The sequence below is a fragment of the Podarcis muralis genome, chromosome 8 (assembly GCF_964188315.1).
Source record: "Podarcis muralis chromosome 8, rPodMur119.hap1.1, whole genome shotgun sequence".
Classification (NCBI taxonomy): Eukaryota; Metazoa; Chordata; class Lepidosauria; order Squamata; family Lacertidae; genus Podarcis; species Podarcis muralis.
In genome coordinates this window covers 26,206,811-26,220,767 of record NC_135662.1, presented here as the reverse complement: position 1 = coordinate 26,220,767, position 13,957 = coordinate 26,206,811, and positions in this window count along the sequence as shown.

Here is a 13,957-nt window from a genome sequence, read left to right as displayed (position 1 = left end):
AAGAAGAAGAAGAAGAAGAAGAAGAAGAAGAAGAAGAAGAAGAAGAAGAAGATAGTCAAATGCCCAATATTTCCTTGAGTTCATTAACAGCACTCATTAAGCCAATGAAATAATACTGCAAAATGAAATTTTGTTCACTTCTTTCCTTTAAAAAAAAAAAAAAGGTCTTCACCAATACATTGTGAATAGATATCTACTAATATAGCTTATGTTCAGCTCAGTGTTCTTGTTTTTGATGTTTGGGACTTTTATAATCCCATTTGCTGGTAAGTAGCTTTTAAAACAACTACCCCCCCCCAAACCTTCTATTGCATTTAGCCCAGTCAAAAAAAAGAGAATTAAATAAAAAAAGATGCCAGATGTCATGAGGCCAATAAGCAGGTGGGCCGAAGCTTCTGTACCAATTCAAACTGGCACAGCATCAAACCTGGTGGGTATAACCTTTAATTCAGTGGTTCCCTGGCACCAGATCCAGCGCCATCTGCTTAGCTTTGCTAAGCTGTGCTTGTTTCTGTGCAGGGACGGTGCCAACAATGCAAACTGTCTCCTACATGTGCAGGGAATCATCAGTGCAACTAGTTTTTTTGTGGGATTTTTTAATTTATTTTTTTTACTTCCAGACCCATATGGTGGCATCTGCAAATGTACACTGTCAGCATCAATCCTCACAACACCCTTTGCGCTTAGGAACAAGAGCACGGAGCCGTTTCTTCAGAGTATACGGAAAACTCAAAGCAGGGGCAGCGGCCACATTCTCCCAGATGGTAGCTGTCTTGTCCAACCAGATTCCGTGGAAGCAGCATGGGGTCTGCAAGGACCTGGGCCTTGTAATGGACTTGGGCCTGGTCAGGTCTTGTTTTCATAAGGCTACGTCTCTTTTATAGTGTAAAAAGGAAGCTGGCATGAAGGTGGGAGATAAAGTGAGAGTGAAGGAAATATAGTGGTACCTCGGGTTACAGATGCTTCAGGTTACAGATGCTTCAGGTTACAGACTCCGCTAACCCAGAAATAGTACCTCAGGTTAAGAACTTTGCTTCAGGATGAGAACAGAGATTGTGCGGTGGCGGGAGGCCCCATTAGCTAAAGTGGTACCTCAGGTTAAGAACAGTTTCAGGTTAAGAATGGACCTCCAGAACGAATTAAGTTCTTAACTAGAGGTACTACTGTATGGGGTGTCCTAGAATCATAGAATTGTAGGGCTGGAAAGGACCCCAAGGGTCATCACGTCCAACCCCCTGGAATGCAGGAATTTCCACTGAACCATCCATGACAGATGGTGATCCAACCTCTGCTTAAAAACCTCAAAGGTCCACCACCTTCCAAGGAGGTCTGTTCCACTGTCGAACTGCTCTTACCACCAGAAACTTCTTTCTGTCAAAGGTTTGGATTCCAGCCAGGCCTATGATCCTGTGCTTTTCCCAATTTCTTCTAGTTAACCAGTGCTTACACTATTGGCTCAACATGTAAGCAGAACACTCTGTTGATCAGTTCAGAAAAGGTTCTGACTGGTGGGAATCTTCTCCAGCTAAATTGCCTTATCTTAATAAACAAAGGCTTGAGCAGACCTTTCCCCCTAATCACAGCCCGGAAGCTTGATTTTTCCTCCCACAATCCTGAGGGCGCAGTGAACACTTGGCATTAAAGGCAGGTGGACTTAGCATGACAGGAAAGTAAAGCAGGGAGTTCATTATTCGTGGTTGGTGCCCATTGGGACTGGTAGGACAGAAGGCAGGGAGACCAACAATAAGTGCCACCAGAGCCAATGTCAGGCTCGTCCTTCCTGTTGCATTCAGGGAGGGCAGCACTAAGACGACAGAGGAGGAAGCTGTCAGGCAGTGCCACCCCTTGGACTGGTTGTAAGTAAGAAGGAAGGAAGGCAACTGAGGGCTTGCTTAAGGCAGGCTGAGGTTGGTGGGGCCTTTTGGAGCACCTTGCTCTCACCTGATTTGGGGCTGAGATCTCGCCCTGGAAAAAAAGTTGGGTCTGTGATCTCATGTACTGCCCCAAAACACCTTATATTAAGTCAGACCACCAGCCCATCCAGCTGAATATTGTCCACACTGACTAGTAGTGGGCCTCCAGGATTTTACATGGGGGGTCTTCCAGTCCTACCAGGAGATGACAGGGATTAAAAGTGGGGCCTTTTGCATGCAAAGAAAACAACAACGATCTACCACTGAGCTGCAACCCCTCCCCAATTTGCTAATTGTTCCTACAGTATATGAATACAGCAGACCAACATGTTTTGCAGGGGACAGGGGGAATCAGACAGTGACCTTTGATTTGGGAAATGAAATATTGCAGGAATATATTTGTGAAATGTTACGAGGGTGTGGAATCAATAAAATTGAACAGTTACCTGCAGTCTTCTTCCCTTCTTTTTTCCAAAAGGCAAAGATGAAGAGGAAACTTCCTCTCTTTCCCCAAAAGGAAAAGAATGCATTTTGCTATAATGTGTTGCTTATCTTTGTTGTCAATAAGGATGGGCTGATCAGTCTATTTCTGGGCTATGCCAGGTTCATGTGTGCTCATTCATAAGTCTATTCCATACTGTTCTGTGATACATACATGTGCGCTCTCTCTCTCTCTCTCTCTCTCACTCACTCACACACACACACACACAGAGAGAGAGAGAGGCTCATATTTAAATATTTATTTTCTCACAAAAAAGTGTATTTTATCTCAATATATGCATTTTTGAAACATATCCTGAAATATGTATTTTATTACACATTTTGGAGCCAAGAATTGTATCATAAAATTTGTAGAAGTTCAAGACTTGAAGGATAATTACATTTTGATCTGTGTATTCATCTGGGAGGTGTGGATTGTGTCAATTTGCTTAAAATGTGGACCAAATGAAGTTCTCCATCCCTCATTGTCAAGAGGGTATCAATATATTATTTTTAAAGAAAGAATGATCCTGCATACAGGAAGCTGTTGGGAAGGAAAAATTTATGTGTCTAAGCCAGACTCTAGTGTTGATGTTTGTGTATGCCTCTAATTCCTGAATGCATGGACACAGAACATGGAACCTAACTTTCTGGCTAATGTGATTCCAGACTCTTGATGTCTCTGTTCTTCATATGGAGAGTTCAGTTGCTAAATTTATTGAATTTCTAGCAAACAGAGCTTTCTGGCTGACTTGTCTGCTACTCCAGCAACTTAGGGGCAGAATGCAGCTAGGCTATCTGGCTGCTGCAAATACCCATTTTGGCAAAGCATGGTGTCAAATGTGTAGCTAGGGCCACCAGGGGTTTACAGAGAGGGTGTAACTCTTGATCTTATCCTGGTGACACGCAGAGATCAAAAAAAGAGAGCTCTTTAGAACCAAACCATGATTTAATGAGTGCTTCCAGATTGCAAAATAATAGTGATAGTATTAGTAGTTTTGATCATGATGAGGACGCCCTCACTGCCACTCATTTACGGACAATAAATGCACAAGGGTGGAACTCACACAACTACAGGCAGAAAAAGCAACCCTATTTAAAACTTAACCCTGCCTTATGTATTTCATTGGCATTATAATCCCTACAGCAGTATTCTAATAATGATACGTTTAACTTGTTTGGTATCTTAGAGCGTTGTCTCTGGAATCCTTCTGAAAATCCTGAAAAGTAGATCATTTTATTTACTCCAAACTGTAGATAACTGCTTGAGGCTTTTTAAAGGGCATTTGTGGTTGAGTGGCTGAGGTGAGATTTGAATCTGGAGAACTCAGATCAGGATCAAGGACCCTGTCAGAGCCTGTCGCCTCCTTCCCAAAGCCCAGTGCCTCATTTACCAGGCTTTGAGATGGCACCCTCTCAGCTCAGCACCATTCTCACAGCCCTAAATCTACCCCTGCTTCAACACTGGCGAGAGGACAGAGTCCTCCACTGCGGAGTCCTTCACCACCATCACCAAGCATCTCCTGCCTGAGGCAGCCGCCACACTCTGCCTAATGGTAGTGCCGGCCCTGGGGTCTGACTGTTCAGACCTTAAAGTCATTATACTACACCAACTCCACTGTGAAATATTTTTGAACAAGGGCCTTATTCAGGAGTGTTGCTCATGTGTAAAGGCTTCATATAAGTAGGGCAAGTTGGGCTGAGCATAACAAGCTCCCTGCGTCACAATGCCCATCACTTTCTGCATCGGATGATGTCCGAAGCAAGACCTCTCATCATGGAAGCTCTCTACATGATTTAGGACCCCAGTTTTGCAGGATTCGAAACAAGGCAGAAAAAACTCCCTGAACAGAAGAGGCATTGAAGTCCAATTCACAGAGAGTGATGAGCATATAGCAATGTGGGGGGGAGGCAGAGCTTAGTGTGTTTGTCCCCTTTCACTCTGCTCATGTGCTACCTTTAAACTCAAACAGCAAGCCTGAACACTGCAGATCTTCTTCTAGAAGATGTGGGAAGATCATGTTTTACTCAGCCTATCCACACTCCGTTGAGCTGCAAAGATGTTCAGCTAGGGGAAAGAAATTCCTCTTTCTGGGTTAATGAGGAACACTTCATCATGTAGTGAAACGACTTAGATGTATATAGCAGATTCTCGTGTCCACCATTCATCCTCATCCTCAGGAACAGTAATACAGGACAAGCAATCTTTAACATCTCCTGTTCTTGCTCCCAAGGATAGGAAGGGATACTGGTTCAATTAGCATTTGTTTTGATCAGCAGGGATGCTGTCAGCACATTGCAGAGACCAGATAATTGCATGTATCCACTGTATGTATGAAGTAGCAATTTTGTTTTAAGGAAAGATTACTTGCAAATGCTCCCTCTTGTGATCAAAGCTAGAAAACCAATGGGATCTCTTCCTACTGACATATCTTTTTTATGACTAGCAGGGTGCAAACCCCATATGGTAGTTCTAAGCCAGTCTGTTCTTTGTTCTCCTTAGAGATGATGGTAGCTTTTCAAAGACATGCAGAAGGTTCATTTCATCTCCTGATGAGGCATTGTACATGCTGGATTGTACATTTGGCTTCATTATTCATGTGAAGAGGACACCTGAGAGTGTGACAGGGCAATATTATAAAGAGGTCAAGCTTGCTTGGTGGTCAGTAGGTTCTGATAAAAATATACAGCAGTCATCTTAACTTCCTGCCTTTCTTCCTGCCAGTACCAGTGGACATGCGACACATTTCTTTGCCACCTAGATACAAAACAAAGTAAAATCTTCACAGTATAGGCTTTCGAAAGTATTTTAGGAATGTCGGCATATTCCTCTGAACTGAGATGTAGCACGAAACCATGCTTGGTAATAACCATAGCTATGATCCCATACCATAGTTTGAGCTTCCAAACATTTGTTGTTGTTGTTTAGTCGTTTAGTCGTGTCCGACTCTTCGTGACCCCATGGACCAGAGCACGCCAGGCACTCCTGTCTTCCACTGCCTCCCGCAATTTGGTCAGACTCATGTTTGTAGCTTCGAGAACACTGTCCAACCATCTCGTCCTCTGTCGTCCCCTTCTCCTTGTCCCCTCCATCTTTCCCAACATCAGGGTCTTTTCCAGGGAGTCTTCTCTTCTCATGAGGTGGCCAAAGTATTGGAGCCTCAGCTTCAGGATCTGTCCTTCCAGTGAGCACTCAGGGCTGATTTCCTTCAGAATGGATAGGTTTGATCTTCTTGCAGTCCATGGGACTCTCAAGAGTCTTCTCCAGCACCATAATTCAAAAGCATCAATTCTTCGGCGATCAGCCTTCTTGATGGTCCAGCTCTCACTTCCATACATCACTACTGGGAAAACCATGGCTTTAACGATACGGACCTTTGTTGGCAAGGTAATGTCTCTGCTTTGTTGGCAAGATGATGTCTCTCCAAACATAAAGCAGGTAAACCATGATTGAAAGTTTCCTGTCTGCTTTGCTTTTTGATCTGCTTAGGGCAGAAATTCCTAGATCTCAAAACAAGTCATTCTCCACCGGTAGTGGCTGCAGCAAGGGAAAACGAACACATCAATGAACCTTAGAATTGCCAAATGATTTGCGGAGTATTTTGCTCAAAGCTTCACCCAGCGTTAAATTTTACCTTCCCCCTCCCCCTTGTGCCCCCTTTAAAATGCGGGTTAGTGTCAGTCTTGATTTCTATCAATAGTGTATGTGTATTATATGACAGATATATTTTGCCAGTTGTGGGGTTTTTTAAAGAAATAATAATAATGGTTTCACAGTCTCTCCCCTTGATTCTTTTAAACTTTCTGGGGAAGAACTGTGGTCAATAGCACACTCTCTTACAATGTGATGATTATAGACATCTATCTTGCTGGAAGGCAAATTGATTCAAACATGGGGAAAAAACACTTTAGGGGCGCTGGCTGGCTTGTTCTCTGAGCCAACCTAGTTCAGCTTACAAACACCAAAACGCTTCTTGAATAAGAAGTGATCGATATCAGGCATCGTGTAATTTTGGTTCAAATCACCTGACTATGTCACAATGCTCATATCAATTTAGTTACTTTTTCTCGGTCAAATGACAGCTTAACCTTGGATTGACTAATCCGTTTACATGCTAGAGACACCTATTATGTGACTACAGTATCTGAAACTAAAACAGAATAGGAGAGGCTACCTTTCCCAAGCCAAGTCAATGACTGATATAATGATATTTCATGGTATATATATATACTGTTTGCAGGAAAACATATTACACTGCCCACTTTATTGCATATTGTACAATTAGGATCACCTTCTCAAAGGAAGATTTAGAATATGTGAGTTGTACCCATGATTGGTCATATTCAGGGCTTTTTTCTTTTTTCTTTTTCTTTTTTTTGCCAGCCAGAACTCGCCAGAAGTCAGTTCTGGCAGCTCTCAGCTGGGCGCCATTGCCATTCTAAGAGAAAGAGGGAGGTGTTCATGGTGAGTTCCAGCACCTCTTTTTCTAGACAAATAGCACTGGTCTTGTTCATAGTTGACCCACTGAAATCTATGGACATGACTAACAATCTCAGTGGGTCTGTTTTGGGTAAAACTAAGTGAGATACAATTCTTTGATTTTCCTATGCTAGGGAAAAGGGATGTGAAAATATCAAAATGCACATTAAAACGATAGCTTTGTTTGTTCATCCGAAATGCTACAAAGCGTAGAAAAGGACAGAAAATATGAATAATTCCCATTCAGGCAGTTCATTTCTTTTAAATGATTTAACTTTTCCCATGAAGGAATTATGAACCTCCAGGAGTTCAGTCAGTTGTCAGCAGTAAAACAACCTGCTCCCTTCAGCAATGAGCAGAATACACTCTTACATTTGTTTGAGGTGGGGTTTGGTTTTTTTTTTCATTTTTGTTTTAGAAACAATGCCTGAATCACAAGAAATGTTCCGGTACATGACTTTGTTCACAGTCTCAGAGTCTGGAGAATTTTCTCTCCTCATAGTAAAGGGATTTTTGATCCTGTAATTTAAATGTAATTCAGCAAATCATGGGCACAAAACAAAGAAAAAAACAGGGAAGCAAAAACAACTCTGGAGTTGTTAGTTTACTGTTCAAACAGATGTTTCCTTTTCCAGTTTTAATATCAGCCAGTAGCTGATATTCTAATCAGATTAAGTGTTTTCTCTGTGTGAAGGAGGTTGACTTGGGGCATGGTGTGACATTTCAGGCTTGCTGGAAAGTACGTTTGGACAGAAATTGCACTCTTAGAAAGTAGGGGTGTTGGTCTTTGGAGGAAAGTGCAAGGTATAAATAATAATGATAATAAGTGGGGAACAAATAAATAGACAAATCAGAGTGATAAGGGGGGCTCCTCTCCATCCTTGAGTCAAAGCATGATGTCAATAAACCCCTTTTCAGAATTATTTAACAGCAGTAGCTTATCAAAACCAGCTTTATTTGGGAACTTGCCGTTCTGATTCAGACTGAGAAAATCACTAAGGCAAGCAGTGTGAGCGAAAATCTATGCTGGATAGAGAAAGAAAGAGACAAGGAAGGAAGAGAGGGGGTGGGGTGGAGAGAGAGAGAGAGACAGAGAGAGACCAATGCCTCTGGGGTCAGACAGAGCAAGGCCTTGGAGATTCTGCAGAGCAATGAAAGTCACTTTGAACTCGATTCCAGAATAACTGGAAACCAGACAAGGTGCCTAAAGATAGGGGGGGTGGTCATGTAGTGCTGTTGTCTTGCATATGAAAGAGGCTAAGCAGCTGCAGTTAAGAAATACTTCATTCTGCAGAGCTGGGATTTGGGCAAAACCTTGTGGTACGAAGAACAATAACCAGGGTGAGATGAGATGAAAGCCTGCTTGAAGTTTCAGGGGGGAAAGAACATCAAGGTTTCCTAAGCACAGGAGAAATTATAGACCACGTCCTCTTCTGGAAAATGTCAGCCAAGCTCAACTGAGGTCTGCATCAAACAGAGCCACTTTGATTCATGCCAGTTTAGGATATTAGACACTCACAGGCAACTGAGAGGCAACGGAAGACAGTAAGCAGGGCATTTATCTAAATGAAGATGTAACACACAGGAATGGAAAGGTAATTCAGGGGAATGGCAGGAATCAGCACCATTTTGAGGAATAACTGGTATGGAACACCTGGCATTTAGCCGGGATTCCTGCATTGCAGGGAGTTGGCAACTCTAAGATTCTATGATTCTATGATCTGCCAAGGCAAGGAGTCAAGTGCCTGGGTGGTAACCTCTTGGCAGTTGCATTTTACAGTCTGCCACCAGAGAAGATAAAGAAGCAGATTTTATAAATCTAGTAGTGTGATTATATTTTCTGAGTTTTTTGAACACCTCACAACAATTTGACCAAATCCGCCTCCCTTTAAAACAAAAATAAGTAAAAAGGACAGGAAGTAAGATTAGCTAACTGATATGTTGTGAATTGTTAAGACTGGGTTGATTTAAAGTTGTGGTATCGATATATTACAGAAAGATCCATATACTGATTTTTCTGTAGTTACTGGGATCTTAAAGGATGATTGTTACATCAGTCAAGAGCAAATCACTCAGTGCCTCCTGTTAGAACTGAGCTAAAGCATTTGGCAGCAATGGTTTTTACTGAAAACTGGAGGGAGAGGCAGGGCGATTGGAAATGAAGAAAGAAAAGCAATGGAAAGAACATATTTCATAGGTTCCACCATCTTCTTTTTCATCAATGCCTCTGTGAAGATGTTACAGCAGTGATGGCCAAACTTGGCCCTCCAGATGTTTTGGAACTACAACTCCCATCATCCCTAGCTAACAGGACCCGTGGTCAGGGGTGATGGGAACTGTAGTCCCAAAACAGCTGGAGGGCCAAGTTTGGCCATCACTGTGTTACAGCCTTGCTCTAACCCATGGGGATGCACAGCACTGAAGTGATGGCCCAAGCATGGGAAAGGTCAGGAATCCCAGATTTTGAGGCAGGCAAGAAGGTGAGGCAATGGAGGATCAGCACCTTGGAGAGTGACCAAGGTGTGGGTTTCAGGACCTGCAACTGAGACAGAACGTGCAAGTTGTCTTAGAAGTGTCCTGGAGCAACTGGCAAATTTTTATTGCCTGCACTGAGTATTTATTGACTAGAGGCCCAATCTGCATGCTGAATTTGACTAGTTAGTGAACTGGCGCCTTATTCCGACACTATTGGCTTCTTCTTGGTCCTACTGTTCCAAGCTGTAGGGATATTTACTCAGGGCTCCTCTGATCCTTTGTGGAATCTGTGGACCAGTCATTGGAGTCTGGTGGCAGATGTGTCTCAGATTTTAGGGGAGGAGTTGGCTATGCGTGAGACGGACCAGGGAACAGAGCTGAGCACCAAATTCAGACAAATCCCAAATCCCAAAAAGTCACTACTGCTTGTCCCAGTAAGCTTCCCAGCCTAATTTCCTTTTCTTTTCTTGTTTTAGTTTTTCTCCTTTCCCTGAGTACAATTACTGAAATGCCTCCCTAGTTTCACAGCCCGTAAATGGAGCCAAGAAAGCAAGAGCTATTTTCAGCTCAGTACTAAGAGGACTCAATCTTGAATGCGTGAACCGCCTCCATCCACAGTGTTCTGCTGAAGTGGTATGAGGTGATATGCAAAAGGGATAAATGATGTGCATTTTGGTTTCTCCCACTTTCTCAACTTTCCAATGCTAAATTCATTTTGCTGCATTTCTGTGTTTTGATTTGATTTTAAAGTCCTTGTGGAAATTTGTCAGCATCTTAGCATGCATTTCTCTAATATACACATAATATACACTTGTTGTTGTTTAGTCGTTTAGTCGTGTCCGACTCTTCGTGACCCCATGGACCAGAGCACGCCAGGCACTTCTGTCTTCATAATATACACTAATATACCCTAATACATACACTTTTGTACACATTGGGGTAGGGCAAGAAACAGCAAATTTCAAAGGCTTTTTGTTTGTGCATTATTTTGGGAAGTGTGAAATAAGTAAATTTGTACTAAAAAGTGAACTGAGCCTCATTTCTTTTCCATCCCTAGGATAGTTATTCTATGGCTGGTGCTGGATTTGTGATAGTTGTTTCACCTGTATCAAGTCACCAGTTAATATTGTAACTGACAGAGATGAGCTAGAGCAGACTTACTCAAACTTAGCCCTCCACATGTTTTGAAGCTACAATTCCCAGCATCCCTGACCACTGGTCCTGCTAGCTAGGGATCATGGGAGTTGTAGGCCAAAAACATCTGGAGGGCCGAGGTTGAGGGAGTCTGAGCTAGAGCAACTACCTCACTTTTTCGTACCTATTAAGAAATCAGAGTCGTTCTACCCTTCAAGGCCCTCAGTCACCTGGAGGTCCTCCTTAGCACAATGCCTTAAAATGGTGGACCTGGTCTAGACAGCATAGGTCAAGTTCTGAAGGTAGGGCACGGATAAGAAAAACGTTTTCCAATTTATGAATCCAGTCTTTGGGCAGCCCAAGGGTTATCCAGGGAGATCGTGTTAAAAATTATATTGCTGGCAAGTTAGCAGTGAAAGGATGGTTTAAATGATTCATCCCTGATTATGCTTGATGACTAATGAAATTAAAAGATGACTTCTGTTAATGGAGCATGATGTCTCGGTGTCACAGGAAGAGTAGGAAGAAGGCATGTGTGGCAGAATGCCAAAGAAGATGTCAACTCTCTCATATTTCACTTTGCAAGTGAAAAAAATTAGATCTTTTATTGCCAGTTGTAGAAAACTCTTGTAATTATTGCCAGTTGCAGCAAACTCTTGTAAGAGAATATGGGAAATGTGGAAAGAAATGACAAGATCATAGGAATCTTTATAGCATTTGATTTCTTCCAGTAGCACCTTAAAGACCAACTAAGTTAGTTCTTGGTATGAGCTTTCGTGTGCATGCACACTTCTTCAGATACCAAATGCTCAGATACCAAGTGTATCTGAAGAAGTGTGCATGCACACGAAAGCTCATACCAAGAACTAACTTAGTTGGTCTTTAAGGTGCTACTGGAAGGAATTTTTTTTGTTTTGACTATGGCAGACCAACACGGCTACCCATCTGTAACTGGAGCATTTGATTTGTTTGCAGTAACACTTCTTGCTCAAGGCAAGGATGTGAAAAGTATTCCAGTGTGGTGGAAATAAATAAACAAACCACACACACAATATTTTGCATACTAAGGCTTCCTGAGAATGAAGATTGTCATTCAACACCATAAACTGTGTTTCAAAACTTTCTGGAAACCCCATACTCACACACAACCTTTATAAAGGGGCCATGAAAGGAGAATGCAGAGATGGGTTCTTCATGAGTAGGTGGCATACTAGAATCTGACCAGTGGCTTTGACTGAAAAGGGCAAGCAACAGTTTAGGTTGGCTTTGAGTGACCTACAACAGAACACCTTCCTAGGAAAATAATTTTTCCTTCATTTCCTATGTGGATTCTAATACAGTGGTACCTCAGGTTAAGTACTTAATTCGTTCTGGAGGTCCGTTCTTAACCTGAAACTGTACTTAACCTGAAGCACCACTTTAGCTAATGAGGCCTCCTGCTGCTGCTGCTCTGCCACGGCACTATTTCTGTTCTCATCCTGAAGCAAAGTTCTTAACCTGAAGCACTATTTCTGGGTTAGCGGAGTCTGTAACTTGAAGCGTATGTAACCTGAAGCGTATGTAACCCGAGGTACCACTGTAGAGTTAGTCCTCATCCTCCCATTCCGCAGAGGTCTTTTTCGAGAGATTTGCCTACTTGCTGACAACAGGAGCTAAGATTGTAAGGGTTTGCAGAAGAGCTTGGCACGTTTGACTTTTATGTATTGTTGCATTGTGAGAGACGGACTCTGTAACCCAAGATTTGAACGTTATTCATGAAGTTTGTATTACCTTTGAAAAACATCTTTAAAAAGGATGCAAGTGAATGCTAAAAAAATAATAATAATGCAACGTGATGAGAGGCAGTGTGGTATTGTGCTTGGAATGTTGGACTTGGAGCTGAGAGACCAAGGTTCCAATCCCTGTTTGGTTATGAAGCTCAGTACCACTCAGTTGTGGGGATTGTTGTGGGGGTTAAATGATGAGGGGGAGAACCGTGTATGCTACCTTAAGCTCCTGGGGCGAGGGGGAATGGTGGGATATAAATGCAATAAATAAATAACAAGTGACCAGGGTTTGAAAAAGAAAGTCAAATCCCTACCACCAATGGCCAGATGGTGTTAGTTGCATACTTCTTTTTCAACTATGACCTAGATGAATATCTTAAGCTGGTAGCAATCATCATGTACAAATCTAATAAGCTATTTTTAAAGGTTCCTGGGTATTTAAGTGATGGATCTACACATTATGTTTCAGTTAAAGTTGCCCTTTTTCAATAAAAAGAAGAAGGGAGGGAGATCATAACAAAGCTAGAAAGTTCATAAAATAAAATATCACAGCCACCTAGGATAATTAAAACAAGTGACGTAAATGGTTTATGTATTAGCAGTATATAAATCTTCTTGCATGAAAGTTTGTGTGATCTTCAGCCAGCACTGCTACAGTTGTGGATACTTCTCTCTGGAACATGACACAAGTGGATACCGATCTCAAAATGAAAATGGAAATCTCTAGGCCATTAGGTCAGTGCCATTCTAATGATGACATTAAGCAGAAAGTCTTCTCCCCCTCCATTCCTGACTCTTGTATGTAACAGACTTCTTCCCGTCGTGTTAGCACTAGTCATTTGACCAAGAGGGTGCCATAAATTTGAAACTTGGGAATCCTTTGGGATGGGGAAGGAGGGTTTGGGGAAATCATTTCCACATTGTATTTCCATATTCAGAGCAATTGATAAAAATAATAACATGAAACTAGCATGATGATCTGGAGGCCTCTTATGCACCAGTAGGGCGGCCATATGGACTACGTTACAGAGGACAGCTCTCTGTTTGAGGGAGTCTTCTCTTTGAAGGACTGTCAGATCCAACTGCAGCTTAGAGATAAATAACCCTAAGAGGGGAGAGCAGTGGCCTTGTGTCTGTCCATCAAAAGCACCAAGACAGCGGCCAGAACAAACAAATGGGTCATCTAGTTACACTCTCCCCCAGTAGAATGAGATATACTGCATTTCAGTTTCAGATATTGTAAGCGTTTCTAAATCTGCATATATACACACATAATGTTACACAAAAACAAAACAAAAACCTGCCCTCATGCATTACGGTCTTCAAATAAAATCATCCTGAAGGTCCAGGCCACAGAGAGGTTAGGCTGGCCTCAGCTAGAGCCAGGGCTTTTTCGGCTGTGGCTCCGATCTGGTGGAACGCTCTGTCACAAGAGACTAGGGCCCTGCGGGACTTGACATCTTCCCACAGGGCCTGCAAGACAGAGCTGTTCCACCAGGCCTTTGGTCAGGGCACAGCCTGACTCCCTCCTTTGGCAATCTTCACAGAACTTTAGCCTAATGGTTGCCATCAATTTGAGTTGAATTAATTTTAATGAAATGATTTTAGAATGTTGTATTATTTTATTGTTGTTAGCCGCCCTGAGGCCGGCTTCAGCTGGGGAGGGCGGGATATAAATAAAATTTATTATTATTATTATTATTATTATT